General features: G+C 33.6%; 1 protein-coding gene across 1 annotated transcript in view; it reads left to right on the top strand.

Moving 5' to 3' along the window:
- LOC132702275 (death-associated protein kinase 2) overlaps window positions 1–19,296 on the top strand; it is a 56,248-nt gene that overhangs the window by 16,966 nt on the left and 19,986 nt on the right. The gene's annotated exons all lie outside the window — the stretch shown is intronic.

The raw sequence follows: 19,296 nt of genomic DNA, 5'->3' as shown, positions 1-19,296 counted from the left end.
TTCCTCCTAATAGCGTAATTGTAAGGGACAATGTAAGTTATCACAGTAGACAATTGACTAAAACCCCTTCCTCATATGACAAAAAAGCAACAATCCAAAACTACATGTATAATAACGACATTTATTTTCACGAAGATTATACCAAAAAGCAATTAATTGAGGTTCTACAAAGCTTGAACCTACAAAAGGAATACGTCTGTGATAATTATGCAAAAAATCTCCCTTTTTTTTAATCCCATTGAACATGTTTGGCGCCAACTGAAATCTGCCATTCGTCGTAACAATGTTTTTCCCGTGTTAACTCCAATGTCCTAAAAACTTATAGAAACCGAAGTTTTTCTATAACATATAGAAAAAGCAGAAGAATCGTATATCTATATTGCAAATAATATAGAACAAATAATAATTAGAACAGGGTAAAATATTATTGGATTTGTAACTTTCAGAAGTTTGCTTTTTTTTTCAAATTGTGTAAATTTTTCAAGCCAATTCTTGTATTTAACAGAAAAGTTTGTTTTGCATCTAGACGAGTTTTTCCACCGGCTCAGCACATTTGCACCAAATACTCGTACTTTTTGACATATCAGGAATGTCAAATTTACTTAAAACAAAATTCATAATTTTAGTAGGTATATATATATATATATATATATATATATATATATATATATATATATATATATATATATATATATATATATATATATATATTCTCACGTATTGATTCACGGATGGAAAAATGTGATGACACTATATTCCGGGATATCATCCGTTCGCTCGTTGAACTCCGACTGGAATCCTGCAAATCCTGCATCCGACTGGAATCCTGCAGACGTTTCGCCAAAATCTCACTTGGCATCTTCAATGCTCGCGCTCGAAGTGTTTTCGATAGGTATTCGCCGAGCGCTCGTTTGACCTTGGATTGCAATATACCGCAAAAGAGGTGGGATCAGTTGAGGGGGCGAATTGTTGAGGTTTCTGTTTTTGAAAAATTGTTTTTTTTTATTTTCGCGTCTAACGATAACATCGTAAATGACGCGGTGATAAACATACACGTACTGACGCCAAGCCGATGCCAAGCAAACGCGTCCAGTTTGGCGCATTTAAATTTACTGCCGTTGCACGTCTATTTTTACGTTATTTTTATGTCGTTTGCGTAACCGAATGTACTCTAACGATTTTCTTATCGATTTGTTTACTACCGAACCGGTTCCGCTGGAAACAGAAAAACTTTCCTGTCTATTCGACTATCCAAGCCACGTATTGCGACCAATATTTTCATGAAGTCATTTCTTGAAAAAATTTTAGAGCAGCGAATTTCCATGATTAAAGTCTATTTCAGAAAAGTGTGGAGTAATGTGTTAATTATGCAGTATCACAGAACGCCTGAAGGAATGCTTAAATTACATTCATCGTTTGGCACGGATTTCATTGAAAAATTCTTTCTTTAATGCCCGTGTTTGGGACTGTTTATGAGTTTGGTATATTGATTCATTCTCCAATACAAAAAACGGTGTGGCCTAACTGATGCCAATATTGCCCAGACTTTGCTTTGATATCATCTAACCAGCGTTTTCGTGATCTTCCAGTGCTTCTTTTATGTTCCAGCAGTCTCCATTGTACAATTCTTTAATTCCATCGATTACTCTCCTGCCGATCCGCATGTGAACGTAGGTTCATTTCATTCCTGCGACTCTGCCTATTACAACTTGTACTCCTTCTGACTTCTTTATTTCATATATTACCTTTCAAGGAGATTCCCAACATAGCCCTCTCTAGGTCCCTTTCCTTATGCGTCTGAAGTTCTTACAACGTTTTTAAGTTTTACCACTGCATTATTCCCGTGATCTCTTCAGTTAGTTTGGTTCTGTTTACCCAGCGTTATGGTATGTCCTAGGTTGGTTTTTGGTTTAAGATTTTGTCCAGTCATTAACTTGGTTTTGCTTATTTTGTTTATTATATCCATGATTTGTCACCAGTTATGACCTTTTTGAGCATATCCTTGTGTTCAAAATTAAGCAGTTTCGAAACAAAGTTTGCTGCTACATGTTTTGTGCCCAAAACTTCGAAAAAAATTGCATGGTACGAGCCGACGTCTTCAGCCATTTCTCTAATAGTGAGTAGACGATTTTTCAACACTATTTGTTTTACTTCTTCAACGCTTTCATCAGTTATTGATGTGCTGTGGCGCCAGAGGTTCCTCATCGGCGTCTTCCCGGCCATCTTGGAACAGCTTGTACCACTTATACACACTTTTTTTGCTCAAAGTAGATTCGTCATATCCCGTTGTTAATATTTAAGTGTTTTACAGCACTGTTTTCAATTGTTTACACAAAATTTTATGCAAATTCTTTGTTCCAATTTTTTTACATCACGAAATTGTGGAGCACACAAAACACGTCTAACGCTTCTGTCTCACAAAAAAAGTAAACGTGCAAACTGGCTGAAACTGTCAACATATGTTAGGGACATGTGTACCAACATAACAAAAAACAATCGAAGATCGAATGTACGTAGCCTGCCCAATGACAAATGTCACCTTACTTATTGAACACACCTTGTACATATGTTGAAAACTCTTATTAACGGAGAGTTTCTCGATTTGAATCCTATAGAAATGATATGGGCCGAAACTTGAAGTTTTCTGATATAATTCCAGAAAAAAAATCCTAATAAGAAAATGCAGCGATCCGACTTTTTTACTTCATTAGGGCCCAATAACTCTTTAAGCTGACTTTCTCCGATTCCATACACAACTGTTTTAGGATCTCCTGGAGTTCTTTCGTTGTGTTGCTTATGAGTATTCGCGAATCTTAGGTGGGTGAGATATTGTCTCTTCTTAAACCTTACTGCATCCAATTTAGTTTTCTAAATACGTCTCCCTGTCCAACTTCCCTTTTTATTTTTATTTTTTAGGCGGCTGTATTTTCTGTTATATTTTTTGGTTGGTAGTAGCTTTGTTATATATTTAGAGTCTACTATTCCTTGGAAGATTGCTCACAATTCTACGAAATCAAACGTTTTGTTGTAGTTGTAGTTGCGTGCTCGACTGGTTGGTAATCGTCGAAATTATTCGATAGCCTTATTAGTGATTATCTTCGTTAGAAGTTCAAAGGGGCGGGGCAACAGTCTGATTGGGCCGTAGTTAAGTAGGTTTAGTTTATGTGGATTAGTCCGTTTCATCACGTATCCGGAATTACGATCTATTGTATACATTTATTCATGAGAATTTTATTTGTTGTTGTGATTTTATCTTCTCCTGGAGCTCTGTCGCTTATGAGTATTGGGTTCAACGATGTCTGTTATTCGGTTCTTTTCATATTTTATGATCTGGTTTTTATCACTCATTTTTATATTTTTCCCGTACTTTCAAGTATCCTAAGTATTTTCATATTATTTTCTTGCATTTTATTACTTTCTTTCTTATTTTATTATTTACTTCTTTGTATTCTAGAGAGTTTCTGTCTAATCTGCTTTCTCTTATCGAGTTTCTTATTTCCTGTTTCAGTCTCTTTTTTTGAGTTTGTGTCCCTAAGCATATTTTTTTAGTAGCTGTTTGTATAGCTTGTAAGTAGTCAATAACAAAGAAAGTTATGAATTTCTGTTTGTTGTAGAGAAACGATATTAATTTATGTCTTATTGCCTAACCAGCAGTAGGTGGTCAAGTATATAGTGTATTTTATATTAAGTTTGTAAAGAAGAAACAACTTCTAATGTATTTTTAAAACGTTGTATTTAAGATTTCGGTGCCAACATTAGAAAAGCAAACAAGGAAAAGTCTTCTTTTATCCGTTAAAAAAGCCGTTTTGATTTTTTCCGCCAAGACGGAAGTGATATTTAATTTTTTTTTCACCTAATTAGTCACAGTAAATGTTTTTCTAATGGTAGGAAATATTTACAAGTCTATTTTTGATATTCTAAATTTGTTTTCCTTTTCCATTACAGTTTCAAGCTCTCTTATTGCAATACAATAATACTAAGACTAACTCAACGACTTCTTTAAATAAATAAATAAATTAGTTAAGTGGCAGTTATTTTAGCTTTCCTAAACTGACGAACGATGTTGAGATCTGGATCCTAATAATAATAATAATAAATAGTTGAAACTACAAGACTTGCTACTTATCTAATAAGAAGGTAATAACTATTTCCTTCTTGCTTTATCCTTTATTATTCGCATTTTTTTTTCTGCGATAATTGGGGAAGGGATAGCGTAGGAAAAATACAACACACAAATATAAATATAAAAAAAAATCAATATAGCTAAAAATTTTTTTTCAAAGCTGCAATCCAAACGGTTTTGTTTTAGTAAACTAAGAGATACAGGTTGTGTTGAAAAATCAACTATTGAGACTTTTCAGATTAATAATGCTGATTATGTTGAAAGAAAATGGATTTTTTTAAGATTTCTTTGATAAGACGAGGTCGCACCTTAGAGTGTGGTTACGACTTTCGTTTCGATTTTGAACTTTGTCTGTGATATACTTAGATGGTTCCTTTTTAAAGAAAATGATATTAATATTTTAACGCGGAACCATAAAGAAAAATCATGGGAGAAAAATTTTGGTTTAACCCTGTTGAAGAGGAGTCTTTGCCCTGACTTGCGACGGGTTAAAGATTTAAATTCGTCAGATTGTTTAAATTATTCGGCGATGTTTACCTTCAAGGTTGCTGTACGCAGATCCATTGTTTTGGATCGATTGACCGGACGTGAGCTTAAAATAGTTTCATTAATAAAGACGCTTTCGTCAGCGACTGTTTTTCAAGTGAGCGGTCATCGATGACGCGAGTACATTCTTGTTATTCCGCCATTACCATTTCTCTATACAGGGTGTTCCCTCTAACAGTACTCGAAAATTTATTATAAATTGAAGCAATGTAATGAAAAATGACCGTGATAGGTATAGTTTCGTTCAAATTCTTTTTCTTCTGGTGTATTTAGTGCTGCCTTCTACTTCTCAAATACTCTGGTCGCCAGTAAGCAATTTTTTATTTTTTAAAGTGGCCCACAAATATTTTCTGGTTATCTACAGAATTATTGTCATAAACGAGCAAACTCGTCTTCGAATTACACTTTTGGGGTCTTCATGAAAGATTTTTGCGGATTGACTTTTTTTGGGAGGTTCCACAGCACCATGCAGAATTCAAAGCAAATACTAAAGAGTATTTCAGAACGGCATCCTTGTTACTAAGAAATGTATGCAAAATTCTATATGTGTATGAAAATATTTCTGAGTACTCTTGTATTTCTAATTCTGGCGAACCTTTTTTGATGACTGGCAGACTCTGAATTTTCTTGGAGGTGCTCCACCTTTACCACGCCACTCCATTGATTCTTTTTTCGATAGAGGGTCATAATAGAGAACCATAGTATCTTCTCCCGTCACAATAGTTTCTATCACTGGCTTCGGTTCCGACCCACAGAGTTTCAAAAAAGATGACGCACACTCGTTGATTTGGAATAGCCGAAAAGTTTTTAGGAACCCGTCTTGCACTAACCGTATGCATACCTAAATGATCATGCAGGATTCGAGGAGCACTTGTATCAGAAAGCTTAGTAATTTCTGAGATTTCCTTGACCTTTAAACGTCGATCACTCAATACCACCTCTTCCACAATCGCAACAATATCTTCCGTTATGACCTTCACTGGTCGACCAGTTCTTGAATCATCTTCAAGGGACTCCTGCCTCATTCGCAAACGTTTTGTTCATTCATTCACTACAGAATACGAAGGAGAACTTTGACCATACACACCATCCAGCATTTCTTTAATAATTGTAGGTGCTAACCCTTCTTTTGTCAAAAACTTTATGACTGCTCTATACTCAATTTGCGTTATTTGCTACATTTTTTCGGACACGTCTTGTTTAAAATGCTGTCAATAAAAAACTATTTGACGCAAGACTTCAATTTTTTTTTCACAGCCTACTAAGATATATATTTGCATCTATGTCAGGCCGTGAAATTTTGGCGCTGACCTCGTAACTGTGAAATTCAGAACATTTTTTGTTCTAATTTAATTGTCAATTGTGGTATTCCTATTTTTTGATTATGGATATTCTACAGAATATACAATAATTGCACTAAAGAAAGACTTTGCACCAACTGACCCATTGTTGGAAAACCAGAATTCAATTGTACACGTGGAAACATGTTGCACATTGGCTGTGGCACATCTGTCCTGGTCTAAATGAAGACAAGAAATTTAGGATGATATGGATTAATTCGAAAATTAGAGCTAGATTAAACAAAACTAAAATAGATAACTAGGTTTAGATTTTATGTTTATTTATTTAACCGCAGTATGCAGAATCTATGTGTAGCCAGTCAAAACAAAATAAACAAGTACATATAAGGATAATAAAACAATATATGTATAAAAACGCTTAAAGTCAAAACAGTTTATTGTCAGTAGATGCTTGAATGTTGTCTTAAAAGAATTGTTATGGTCTGTTCATAGATATAAGAAAGTGACCAATTTCTTTTGAATGGGATTATCCAAGGGTGGTCATTAACATACAATGCAACAAGATTATTAGCTGAAGTTTCGGAATTTAAATTCAGGTAAAATTGTGGTCCGTAATAGAAAATAATTTTATTAATTTTATAATTTTATACCTGTGTTTAATATTCCTTGGTTTGGTATACTACTTAGTTTAAGTTTATTAGTAATCATTCTTATTTCGTGTGTGATACAGAGTGTGTTGAATCGTGTGCGAATTATGCAATTATGCACTATTCTATTGAGACTAAGGAAATCATAAAAAATGTTTATTTGACTCTCATTGAACGTGCAAGCAAGCATCTTTAGAAGAAACGGCCACATTGACGAAAATTCCAACAACATCAACTGTATGGAAAATTGTAAATAATCCCATTTCAGCGAGGAAAAAAGCGATGCTGACATTTTCTCGAGTGTAGATGAAAGTGATCAAGATATAATACGGCGTAAGATTTACCTGTTATACGAGGAACAAAGCGTGCCTAGATTAGAAATCTTAATTAGGAGGCTTGAAAAAGATGGAACCGGCGTTAAATGTGGCAGAACTACCTTATGGAAGTGTATTTAGATTTAAAAAAATTGACAAAAGGCAAGTTTTAATGGAATTTAAGTAGGTAATAAAAATAATTTGTAATTTTATTTTAGATTTAAACATAAATACATACATAATTAAATAAATATTGTTTAGTATCTATCCTAACAAAACCACAAATAATTAAATTCTAAGCAAAGTACAGACCTGTTCGGTCATATTCCATTCTTACAGCTTGCCCGGGTCTTTTCTTAATTCGTATCAGTTAGTCACTTTCTTATATCTATGAACAGACTTTACCAAGGCGTTTTATATTACAATTAGTAATTTCTTGTAAAAGTTCAAGTTTAAAGAGATTCTAATTGATTTATTAAGACGGTATCGGGGAATCACTAACTGGTGCTCATTACGCGTTGCGTAGAAATGAGTGTCAGTCTGAACAGAAAAGCTTGATTTATTAGAGTGAATCTCGATTAGGCTAGTGTATATGAAAGTAGATGGTAAAGTCATAATATGAATACTGGTAAAATGTGTTCTGCAGGATTCTCTATAGTCTAAACCAAGAAGAATTTGGATAGTTTTTTCTGAGGACGAAACGCTCTAGCCTCATAACTTGATCCCCGCCATATGGTAACCCCATATTGTATTTTAGAATGAAATAAAGCGAAATACACACTTCTCATAACTTGACTATAAGAGAGTGCTTAAGGTTTCGTAGTACAAACAGATGATAATGATTTACAAAGAGGGTCAATATGAACAGACCAATTCAATCTATTGTCAATAGTGATACCGAACAGGGAGACGCTTGTGCCTTTCGTAATATTAATAATTGAGGAAACTAAGAGATTTTGAGTTTTATTTCCGTTCAAAAGCAATTCATTTGCCGCAGTCCAGGTTGCGCCCTCTCCTCAGCAATATTACTTTTGCAAATAATTGTGGTGTCGTCTGCAAAGATGGGCTTAATGAAATGTGCAAAATTATTTATATAAACGAGGAAAAGGAGCGGACCCAAAACCCGTGATGTTGGACTAAAAAAGAAGAGGTACTGCCATCTTCGCTCACTCTTTGACGGCGATCAGTAAAATACAATTTGAACAAAGATATGACGTACTCGGACAACCCGGTAGTAGACAACTTTTGCATTAACAAACTATAATTGACATAGTCTCAGGAATTAATATATCAAAAAGAGAGAGAGATACATGCTGTCCATCCTCTAATGTCTCCAATTTACATCCAGTGAGTCGGTAAACCAATTTACCGGGGCTTCCGTTTAGTATCTTACTGGCTCCAAGTAAAAGACTACTGAAATCTGTAAGGGTGCTAGGGTGCTCGGAATTTAGGTGGACACATTTGTGTATGAAAATATCCGCCAGAACTTCGTTTTGACGTCAGTAAAGGGGTTGTCTGTACTAAAGTTCTAAAAATTGTTTCATATTCACTAATTAACAGCCTCTCCTCCTTCTATCCTTTGTCAGAGCTTGTCGACTTCAAATGTCCAGCCAGGGAACATAAACGCTTTTAAAAAAATTTACCAAACCAATTCAAGAAATTTAGCTTAGTACTGGATATGTTGGTTTTATAACTATTTTGTTACAAAATTATTATTTTTTAATAACCTGCTTTAATATATGTTTTGTAGATTTATCTCATCATATTGCATATAGCTGCTAGATGCCGCCTATCGTGATAGTACAGAGCGCTTTTGAAGTCAACATCAAAAAATATCTAGAAGGGACATTCGATATCATCTCAAAACTCGTTTTCAACAAAAAAAGAGATATATGGTGTTCTTTCCTGTTTTGTTTGCGTGGCCAATAAACGATTGTAAGGAATAAATAAATTTTATCGTCTGCGTTTGTTTATTAAAATATCAAGGCCTATTAATCAACAGTTGCTTCTTTTTAATCTAGTGAAATACCGCTGCAGTTCAAAAACTCTATTTCCTGGTCGCCAGAATCTGATTGCAAGCAATTACAGCATTTAAACGCAAGTCAATTAGCTTGGAAATACGAACGACAATAAGTTAAAACGTCGAGGACATCTGCCAAACCTGCGGGCACCGGTTTGCCAGATTTTTGCAATTTGTTGGCAGATGTTAACGTGTTGCAATTAAAGCGACGAGATTTGCTATTTCGTTTTTTTCTCATTCTTTATTTTGTGTCGCCGTTCCAAGCTAGATTTATACGCTGCTGTCTCAAATCTCAAACAATATTTTGAAAAAAATAAGTAAAAAATAGAATAAAGAAACACAAATGTTTTGCCACCAGTTTTAACGCTATATAACTCTCATTAATGAAGGTCTCATCAAGATAACTGTTTTCTTCTGCTCTATTCATTACTGCTTTATGCTTCGTATTTTCGTCGCCAACAAATCATTTCATCGCTTTCCGCTAAGTTGATATTTTTATGCTTTAATCTGTCAAAATTATTTTAAATGATGGTGGCAGAGGGATGTTTTCAAACAATAAAAATATTCCGCCAAGTACTTTTTCTACTAACAGATTGATGGCGCCTTTGGCAATGCATTTATGATCTTTGCCACTAAATAAAGTATTACTTCAGTAACGTGTTTATGCACATAACTTAATATTTTTAAAAAGTCACAATCATTTCTTCTGATATTCTGGAACAAATTTGAGGTTAACTGGTTTACTGGCCGCTGACGTAGTAATACGTTATTTTTTGTTCGAAATCTAGTAGCGGCTGACATATTAGTACATTTTTTGACAGAGTCACTTTGTTTGTACCATCAAACAGTCGATTTATTTTAAGTGTTTTTTTACCAGTTTTTAAATAAATATAGATTAATTTATTATTTAACCTGGAAGAAGACGATTTTGAATGGAATAATATTTGCAATGAGACTAATGAGTTTTGTGCTGATATATTATCTGGGGATGAAGATGATGCAGATGAGACCCATTTTTGGTAAAGTAATGCCTCGAAATAGGTTTAGACAAATATTATAATCATTACATTTTTGTAATAATGATGAAACTCCAGAAAACTCAGATCGGCTCTTCAAAAGTGAACCAACAACAGAATATTTTTTAAATAAATTTGGCACAGTTTATAAACCCAAACAAAATCTTTCAATGGATGCGGCATTGATACCGATGAGAGGCCGTTTCATTTTCCGAGTCTACAACCGAGGCAAGATAACTAAGTATGGTATGCGAACGCATAACGAACTTCAAATTTTACAACGGAAGTGGACAAAAGTTGCAAAATCTCGTAAAAAATCTTTTAGATAAATATGAAAATATTTGGTACCATGTTTACATGGATAACTATTACAATAGTGTTGAATTAGCAGAGCATTTGCTTTCCAGGAAGATAAGAAGAATATGTGGTACAATTAGAGAAAATCGTGGGTTACCTCAACATATAAAAAAAGTCATGTTTTCTGTAGAGAAAAAGAAATTTTAATTCATGTATGGAAAGACAAGAGATATGTCAGAATGATGTCAACAATAGAAACTGGTAAAATAGATCATAAAACTGGTGAAATTATTAAAAAACCAGAAAGTATTATTCATTACAATAAGTATATGAACGGAGTCGATTTGGCAGATCAATACCTTTCTTTTAATCCTATTATAAGAAAAAGTCTCAAATGGACAAAAAAGGCTTTTATGTTTATGTTGAACTGCGCATTATTTAATTCATTTGTGATATACAAGAAATTAAACCCGGCAAAGAAAATAAAATTTACTTCTTAGTTACTAGAAGATGCTAGAAGTTGGGTCGAAAATCAAGAATATGTGGGTTTGGAAGCAGAAGTTTCTGAAGGACCATCAAAGAGAAGTACTAGTCGAGATCCACTAAGTAGGCTCTCTGGATATATAAAAACACATAGGCTTGTAAAACTTAAAAGTTCGACGAAAAAAAAATCACACAAAGTTTGCAAAATTCACGGCATAAGGAGACAAACTTGCTTTATGTGCGGATATCGTGAAATTCCTCTATGTGTTGGAAAATGTTTTAAGGACTACCACATTAAAAGAAAATATTAGATATGTAATTTTCAATTTAACCCTTAAAGAATCAATGGTATTAATTGAAACATAATACATGATATCAATTTTAGCGGCTCTTGGCTTTGTATCGCTGCGGATAATGCTGGTATTCAAACGTTCGAAATGCAAACAGGGCCCGGTTCTGCGGCGGCTCGATTAAAAATTTTTAGCTAAAGTCATCAAGATAACTGTTTTCTTCTGCTCTATTCATTACTGCTTTATGCTTCGTATTTTCGTCGCCAACAAATCATTTCATCGCTTTCCGCTAAGTTGATATTTTTATGCTTTAATCTGTCAAAATTATTTTAAATGATGGTGGCAGAGGGATGTTTTCAAACAATAAAAATATTCCGCCAAGTACTTTTTCTACTAACAGATTGATGGCGCCTTTGGCAATGCATTTATGATCTTTGCCACTAAATAAAGTATTACTTCAGTAACGTGTTTATGCACATAACTTAATATTTTTAAAAAGTCACAATCATTTCTTCTGATATTCTGGAACAAATTTGAGGTTAACTGGTTTACTGGCCGCTGACGTAGTAATACGTTATTTTTTGTTCGAAATCTAGTAGCGGCTGACATATTAGTACATTTTTTGACAGAGTCACTTTGTTTGTACCATCAAACAGTCGATTTATTTTAAGTGTTTTTTTACCAGTTTTTAAATAAATATAGATTAATTTATTATTTAACCTGGAAGAAGACGATTTTGAATGGAATAATATTTGCAATGAGACTAATGAGTTTTGTGCTGATATATTATCTGGGGATGAAGATGATGCAGATGAGACCCATTTTTGGTAAAGTAATGCCTCGAAATAGGTTTAGACAAATATTATAATCATTACATTTTTGTAATAATGATGAAACTCCAGAAAACTCAGATCGGCTCTTCAAAAGTGAACCAACAACAGAATATTTTTTAAATAAATTTGGCACAGTTTATAAACCCAAACAAAATCTTTCAATGGATGCGGCATTGATACCGATGAGAGGCCGTTTCATTTTCCGAGTCTACAACCGAGGCAAGATAACTAAGTATGGTATGCGAACGCATAACGAACTTCAAATTTTACAACGGAAGTGGACAAAAGTTGCAAAATCTCGTAAAAAAATCTTTTAGATAAATATGAAAATATTTGGTACCATGTTTACATGGATAACTATTACAATAGTGTTGAATTAGCAGAGCATTTGCTTTCCAGGAAGATAAGAAGAATATGTGGTACAATTAGAGAAAATCGTGGGTTACCTCAACATATAAAAAAAGTCATGTTTTCTGTAGAGAAAAAGAAATTTTAATTCATGTATGGAAAGACAAGAGATATGTCAGAATGATGTCAACAATAGAAACTGGTAAAATAGATCATAAAACTGGTGAAATTATTAAAAAACCAGAAAGTATTATTCATTACAATAAGTATATGAACGGAGTCGATTTGGCAGATCAATACCTTTCTTTTAATCCTATTATAAGAAAAAGTCTCAAATGGACAAAAAAGGCTTTTATGTTTATGTTGAACTGCGCATTATTTAATTCATTTGTGATATACAAGAAATTAAACCCGGCAAAGAAAATAAAATTTACTTCTTAGTTACTAGAAGATGCTAGAAGTTGGGTCGAAAATCAAGAATATGTGGGTTTGGAAGCAGAAGTTTCTGAAGGACCATCAAAGAGAAGTACTAGTCGAGATCCACTAAGTAGGCTCTCTGGATATATAAAAACACATAGGCTTGTAAAACTTAAAAGTTCGACGAAAAAAAAATCACACAAAGTTTGCAAAATTCACGGCATAAGGAGACAAACTTGCTTTATGTGCGGATATTGTGAAATTCCTCTATGTGTTGGAAAATGTTTTAAGGACTACCACATTAAAAGAAAATATTAGATATGTAATTTTCAATTTAACCCTTAAAGAATCAATGGTATTAATTGAAACATAATACATGATATCAATTTTAGCGGCTCTTGGCTTTGTATCGCTGCGGATAATGCTGGTATTCAAACGTTCGAAATGCAAACAGGGCCCGGTTCTGCGGCGGCTCGATTAAAAATTTTTAGCGGCCAGTTATGAGTTAATAACTTATAACTTGTTGGGAAGCCCCTATGTGGCTGTGGAGGCGAGGATGCAACCACGTTTTGGTTAGCACCAGCAGCACCACCAGATACTTCAGGGCAGATCTCATACTATATATATATATATATATATATATATATATATATATATATATATATATATATATATATATATATATATATATATATATATATATATATATATATATATATATATATATATATATATATATATATATATATATATATATATATATATATATATATATATATATATGTCGGTCTAGAACGTTCTACGCCGTTTTCCGACACCTAACCTCCACTCTTCTCTATTTAACCATAGCTGGTCTGGTAATTCTCTTTCTATTAGTTCCTTTTCTATTCCCTCCTTCCAACTTTTTCTAGGCCTTCCCCTTTTATTTTTCCCTTGCGGTGTCCACAATAGTATTTGTTTCGGGATTCGGTTTTCGGGCATGCGCTGTACGTGTCCAAACCATATAAGTTGTTTTGTTTTTATGTCGTCTACTATTGTATGTTTTATTCCCATGATCTCTCTTATCTTTTTATTTGTTAATTTTTCTTTTTTTGATCTTCCAGCCGATCTCCTCCAGAAGTCCATTTCGGTTGCTAGTAACATATTTTCTGTTTTGTTCTTTAGCTGCCATACCTCACTTCCGTATGTGATGATACTTTTTATTATTGTATTATATATGGTTTTTTTATTAGTTTTGGATATACTTTGGTCCCACAAGATCCCATTCAGCATGGCTATTGCTTTTCTTCCTTGTATTATTCTTTCTTTTATTCCCTCATCTAGTCTTCCGTCCTGCGTTATTTTTAGTCCTAGATATTTATACTCCTGGCAGTCTTTTATTAGGCTTCCGTCTTCCAATGTTATATTTCCAGATGTTCCTCCTACAGTCATACTTTCAGTTTTTGTGATGTTAACTTCTAATCCCCATTTTCCATACTCTTCTACTAACTTTCGTGCCATATATTCTAGATCATCATGATCTTGTGCTAAGAGTATTTGATCATCCGCAAAGAAAAGGGTATATAATGTTGTTTCATTTAATAGTGGGATTCCCATTCCTCTGCATTTGTTCATCCATTTTTGTAAGGCTTGTTGTAGGTATATTTTGAATAATACAGGAGACAGGCAGCATCCTTGTTTGAGGCCCTTTGTAATTGGTATGGGCTCAGAAAAAGTGTCCTGTATTTTGACTTTAGCTGTTATATCTTTATATAGATTTTTGACCGCTTTTATCGCATTTGAATTAATGTTCGTTTTTTCTAAAGCCTCCCATAGTTTCTCTAGAGGTATGCTGTCATAAGCCTTTTGAAGGTCTATGTAGAGGAGATGTACCTCCTGATCTTTGGCTGTTTTTTTCTCTAAAACCTGTGTTACTGTATACAAATGGTCTACTGTTGATCTCCCAGCTCTAAATCCCGCTTGTTCCTCTATTTCTATCTCCTTATATTCAGCTTCAATTTTCTTTTTCAATATTTTACCATATACTCTACTTAGTGTGCTCGTTACTGCTAGTCCTCTATAGTTTGAGCAACTGTCCCTACTTCCTTTCTTAAAAATAGTTGTGATATAAGAGCCTTTCCAGTCACTTGGTATATCAGCCCCGTCTATGCACATCTGAAACAATTTTGTTAGATGGCGATATAAATTCTCCGTCCCGTATTTTATTAGTTCTCCTGGTATTTCTCCTGGAACAGCGGACTTTCGGTTTTTTAGGTTTTTACATATTTCTTTAACTTCTTTCGTCGTTATTCTTAACGGAGATGCTATTATTGTTACTTGTGATATTTCATTATTTGTTTTAAATTCTGTTCGGTTTTCTGTAAGTAATGTTTTGAAATGTGTTTCCCATTTGTCCATTGTTATTGTTGATATTATGTCCTTCTTTTGGTTTTGCCTTAATTGATTTATTAATCGCCAGCTCTCCGTACTTTTTGTGCCACCTAGATATGTATTTATTTTGGAGCAGTTTCTTTCCCAGGATTTATTTTTCTTCTCAGTTATCTTTCTTCGAACGCGAGCTTGAGCTTTCTTATATTCCGTTTTGTCGCCGTCATTTTTTTTGTTTAGGTATTTCTGATATTTCTCTCTTTTCTCTTTTATGTCGTTTTCTATATCTGGGTCCCACCAATACGGTTTTTTAGTTTTTGTAGTCTCATATGTTCCTAATGCTTCATATGCAGCCGAGTGGATGCACGTTTTGATATATTCATGATATTCTTCAGGAATTTGGAATCTCGTTTCTGTTAACTTCTGATCTAGACGTTTCCTATATAGTTCCCTTGTACCTTCATGGTCGAGCCCATCTAAATTATATCTTTTTGTAGTTGTTTGTATTTTCGGCTTTTCTACTTCGTGTTTGTCTCTTTTTGTGTTATGTACAATTGTGCTTCTGAGTAAGTGATGGTCGCTACCACATGTGACTCCCCTAAGGACCCTGACATCTTGTACGGTCAATTTCGTTTCTTGTCTCATAATTGTGTGATCAATAATTGATTTTAGGTTTCTTGTAGATTGTGTCCACGTGTATTTATGAATGTCCCGATGTTGGTAGAATCCATTCATTATTTTAAGATCATTTTGTTCACATAAAGTTATCAATCGATTTCCGTTATCATTTTTTGTCTCTTCTCCATATGGTCCTACTACTTGGCTGTCTCTATTTTTGCCCACTCTGCAGTTCAAGTCTCCAAGTATAATAATTTCTCTCGTTTTCCCTACTTTTGTTATTTCCTGGTTTAGGTCCTCGAAGAATTGGTCTTTTGTATTCACTAGAGAGTCGTCATTTACTCCATACACACCAAAAATAGTTACTCTGTACCCATATATAGTTAAATTCATCTTCATCATTCGTTCACTGATAACTTCCCAAGAGTGTATGTACCTCCTCAGCTTTCTTTTTATCAGTATGGATATTCCTTGTTGTGCTCTCCGGTCTTTCGTAACTCCACTATAGAAGTGATCGTAATATCCCATGCTTTCCGATCCTTGTCCCTTTCTCTTCGTCTCTGTAATTACCGCAATATCTAATTTAAGAGTTTTTATTTCTGAGATTACTTCATTCATTTTCCGGGTTAGTCCTTGAACATTCCATGTCCCATAGTTCATTGTCCTTTTTCGTTGCTTAAGTCTTTTTTGGTTTTTCCGTCCGATTCCGAGGCTTTGGTTAGGTTTTTTAGCATTTTACAGGTTTTTAAGGGTGATAGGGAGCTGGCCTATCGCCCCAACCCTCCTCCTTTATCCGGGCTTGGGACCGGCAGTGGTCTCTTTAGAGTTACTCAATCCACCCCTTAGAGACCCCAGGCGGAGTTCAGATCTCATCTCATACTAATTAGTCATATTAATACTGATACCTGCTAAGTGAACCCAGAAAGCGGGGAAAATTAGGTCGTAGTTTGTTTTGGTTAGTAATGACTAAAGTCGTATGAAGACTCAAACTGTTTTGCATCTCATTGTACAAATATTGAAAGGTCATATAAATTTTTCTACTCCATTCTGACAGTTCATAAATAAATGTATTCGTGTTTTTTTTTGCACACTTGCAACATAATATACTATCATCAAATTTAAATCCGATTTGAAGCAAATGAGATCGGTGTATAATTAGGTATTTTACAGATGGGAGTAGAAAAAATTATTTTCACCACTTAAAGCTCCTCGTCGGCATCAACTAGTCAAGTGGACTATAAATATCAAATATAGAATTATTTTCTAGTCGTGTATTAGGATCACAATGTTACGGCTAATTTAGTTACTCCGCTAGTCTTCAAACTTACCAGCTAATTTGTGAACTAACTAAATACGCTGTTACAAAATAAAAGAAATTTGAAGCTCCCTTAGTTCGAATGAATTGACCATTTAAATATTTTTGGTTTAGTAAAGTAAACGTTAAGTAATCCATTGTGTTCGTGATTTGAGAATTGTAACTATAGATAATTTCGAGAACGGCAAAAACTCTTATAGATGCCATTTTTGTATCAAACATTGGTCTGGTAAGTGACTGTGGTCTAATTTCTGCCGATGGTGTTTTTGATCACAGATTAATATATTATAAACCAATGAGTATAAGATAGAGGGGAAGGTCACGTATACTGTTACGAATGCCATCATGGCTGTTTAAAGTAATGCGTCGCACTGAAAATACTACAGTAGCTTGTAACGGATAACAGCACTTTATTTATATTTTAATAAAAAAAATTAAACTATTTCGACATTTTTTTTTACATTTTACCTTTCAACCTTTAAATTGAATTGAACCGTGCGCGTCCCTCGCGTTTTTCGCTTTCCTGACTGGACACAATCACTAGAAAATTCGTGTACGCTTTTTAACATTGCTACTAACCCTCCCCCTTGCCTGCCCCTTTATTTTATACCCTTTGTTATAAACCAAACTGTTCTTAAAATTATTAGATGTCGTACCCATAAAATTTTTAATTTTTAACAACATTAGCTATAAAATTAGCATATTTAATAACCTCATGTTAGATTTCTTTAATCAATATGCTCTAGGTAAGGGAGCTCGCATAACTAAACCGCGAGAACAAAGAATCCTAATGATTTGAAGAATTATACATTTTTTAGAATCTTTACACTGTCCATATTAAGAAGATAAAAAACATACCGTGATATGGTTTCTGAGGGAAATTAATTAATAAACTTGGTCGGCAATAAAGAGTTTTAATATTGCAAATGGCAAAAGAAAATCAGACTATACTCAACACACTTCAATTACAATAAAAAAATCACTTTTTTGACAACAATCTTTATAATTTGCAATTTTCTTTTAAGCTTTGAACAATAACAAAAGCAAATAAGGCGCTTAATAATATTAAAATAAATGCAACTGGTCTGGATGACGCATCACACTTAAGTGCTATAGTCCATATATTGATTGATACATAAGCTACTTTCTGAATGAAAACATTATCCAAAGTTTCTAATCCAATGACGTATGATAATATCCGTTTGATAAGCATTCTTCCGGAAATTTAAAAAAATTATGAAAAAATATTATATAACCAAATGTATGATTTATTTATTCCTAACAATGTTCCACTTACGCAATGTGGACAGAAGTAGAGTTGCTTAATGTATAGGATGATATTTTTCAAGCGTATGATACCGTTCTTGTGCTGTTAGATTTCACGAAGGCTTTCGATTCAACATTCTTCTAATATCAAAGCTAAAATATTATCGATTTTATCATGAATAATAAGTAATAAATTTTCGGATGCCACAAGGGTCCAGTTTGGGACCTCTGTTCATTCTTATGTATACTAAAATCATCAACGATACACAAATTTATCATTGTTTTAATGGTGATGAACTTTTGGAGGCAAAACAAAACATAAATCACGATTTACGAACTTTGAATGAACTCTCCAAAAGCTATAATCTTAAGTTAAACCCTACAAAATCTTAATTATTACTACGATAAAAAATTCTTCAAAAATTTTAATTGATGGGACTACGTTATTAACGCTAAGAAATTGGGTATTTGTTTAGGTTAATATTTAAAGCACATTTAAAAAGCATATTTCAAAGGACATATACGGCATTAAAAATATAATGCAGCAATAAATTTTGAGATTCAAAATTATGGAAAAACTTATGTTAACCCTTGTGTTATGAAATCTTAATTATTGTAATTTTGTATATGGTTGTTGTTTAGATATTGAAAGTAGGTGTAGAATTTAAAAAAAAATCAAAATCAATGTGTGGGCTTTGTGTATGGCTTAAGAACAGGCTTAAGAACATATGATCATGTTTCTAATTTTTACAAAGAGATCGGGTGACTTAGGATGGAATGTCGTAGAAGACTACATTTCTGTACTTTTTTATTAAAGACTATAAACGATCCCGATACTCTGTCTGCGATTCGGGAACGAATAGTGTTTAGGCGCGAAATTCATAACAGGAATATTAGGGCTAGGGAAATTTTTAACAATGCCTCATCATCGCAGTGCCACGTTTGATAATAACCTGGTAAATTTAAATTCTATTACGTTTAAAATTAAATATAAGAAATAATTATAGCATCTACAGAATTTGCTGTAGATATTTTTTCTGTTTTTTTTTTTTGTTTTCTTTGTTTTTTTTTCAACTTTTCTTATGAATTTATTAT

This window comes from Cylas formicarius, unplaced genomic scaffold, assembly GCF_029955315.1.
Source record: "Cylas formicarius isolate icCylForm1 unplaced genomic scaffold, icCylForm1.1 PGA_scaffold_5__7_contigs__length_24384050, whole genome shotgun sequence".
Taxonomy (NCBI): Eukaryota; Metazoa; Arthropoda; class Insecta; order Coleoptera; family Brentidae; genus Cylas; species Cylas formicarius.
This window is presented reverse-complemented; position numbering and strand designations above follow the sequence as displayed.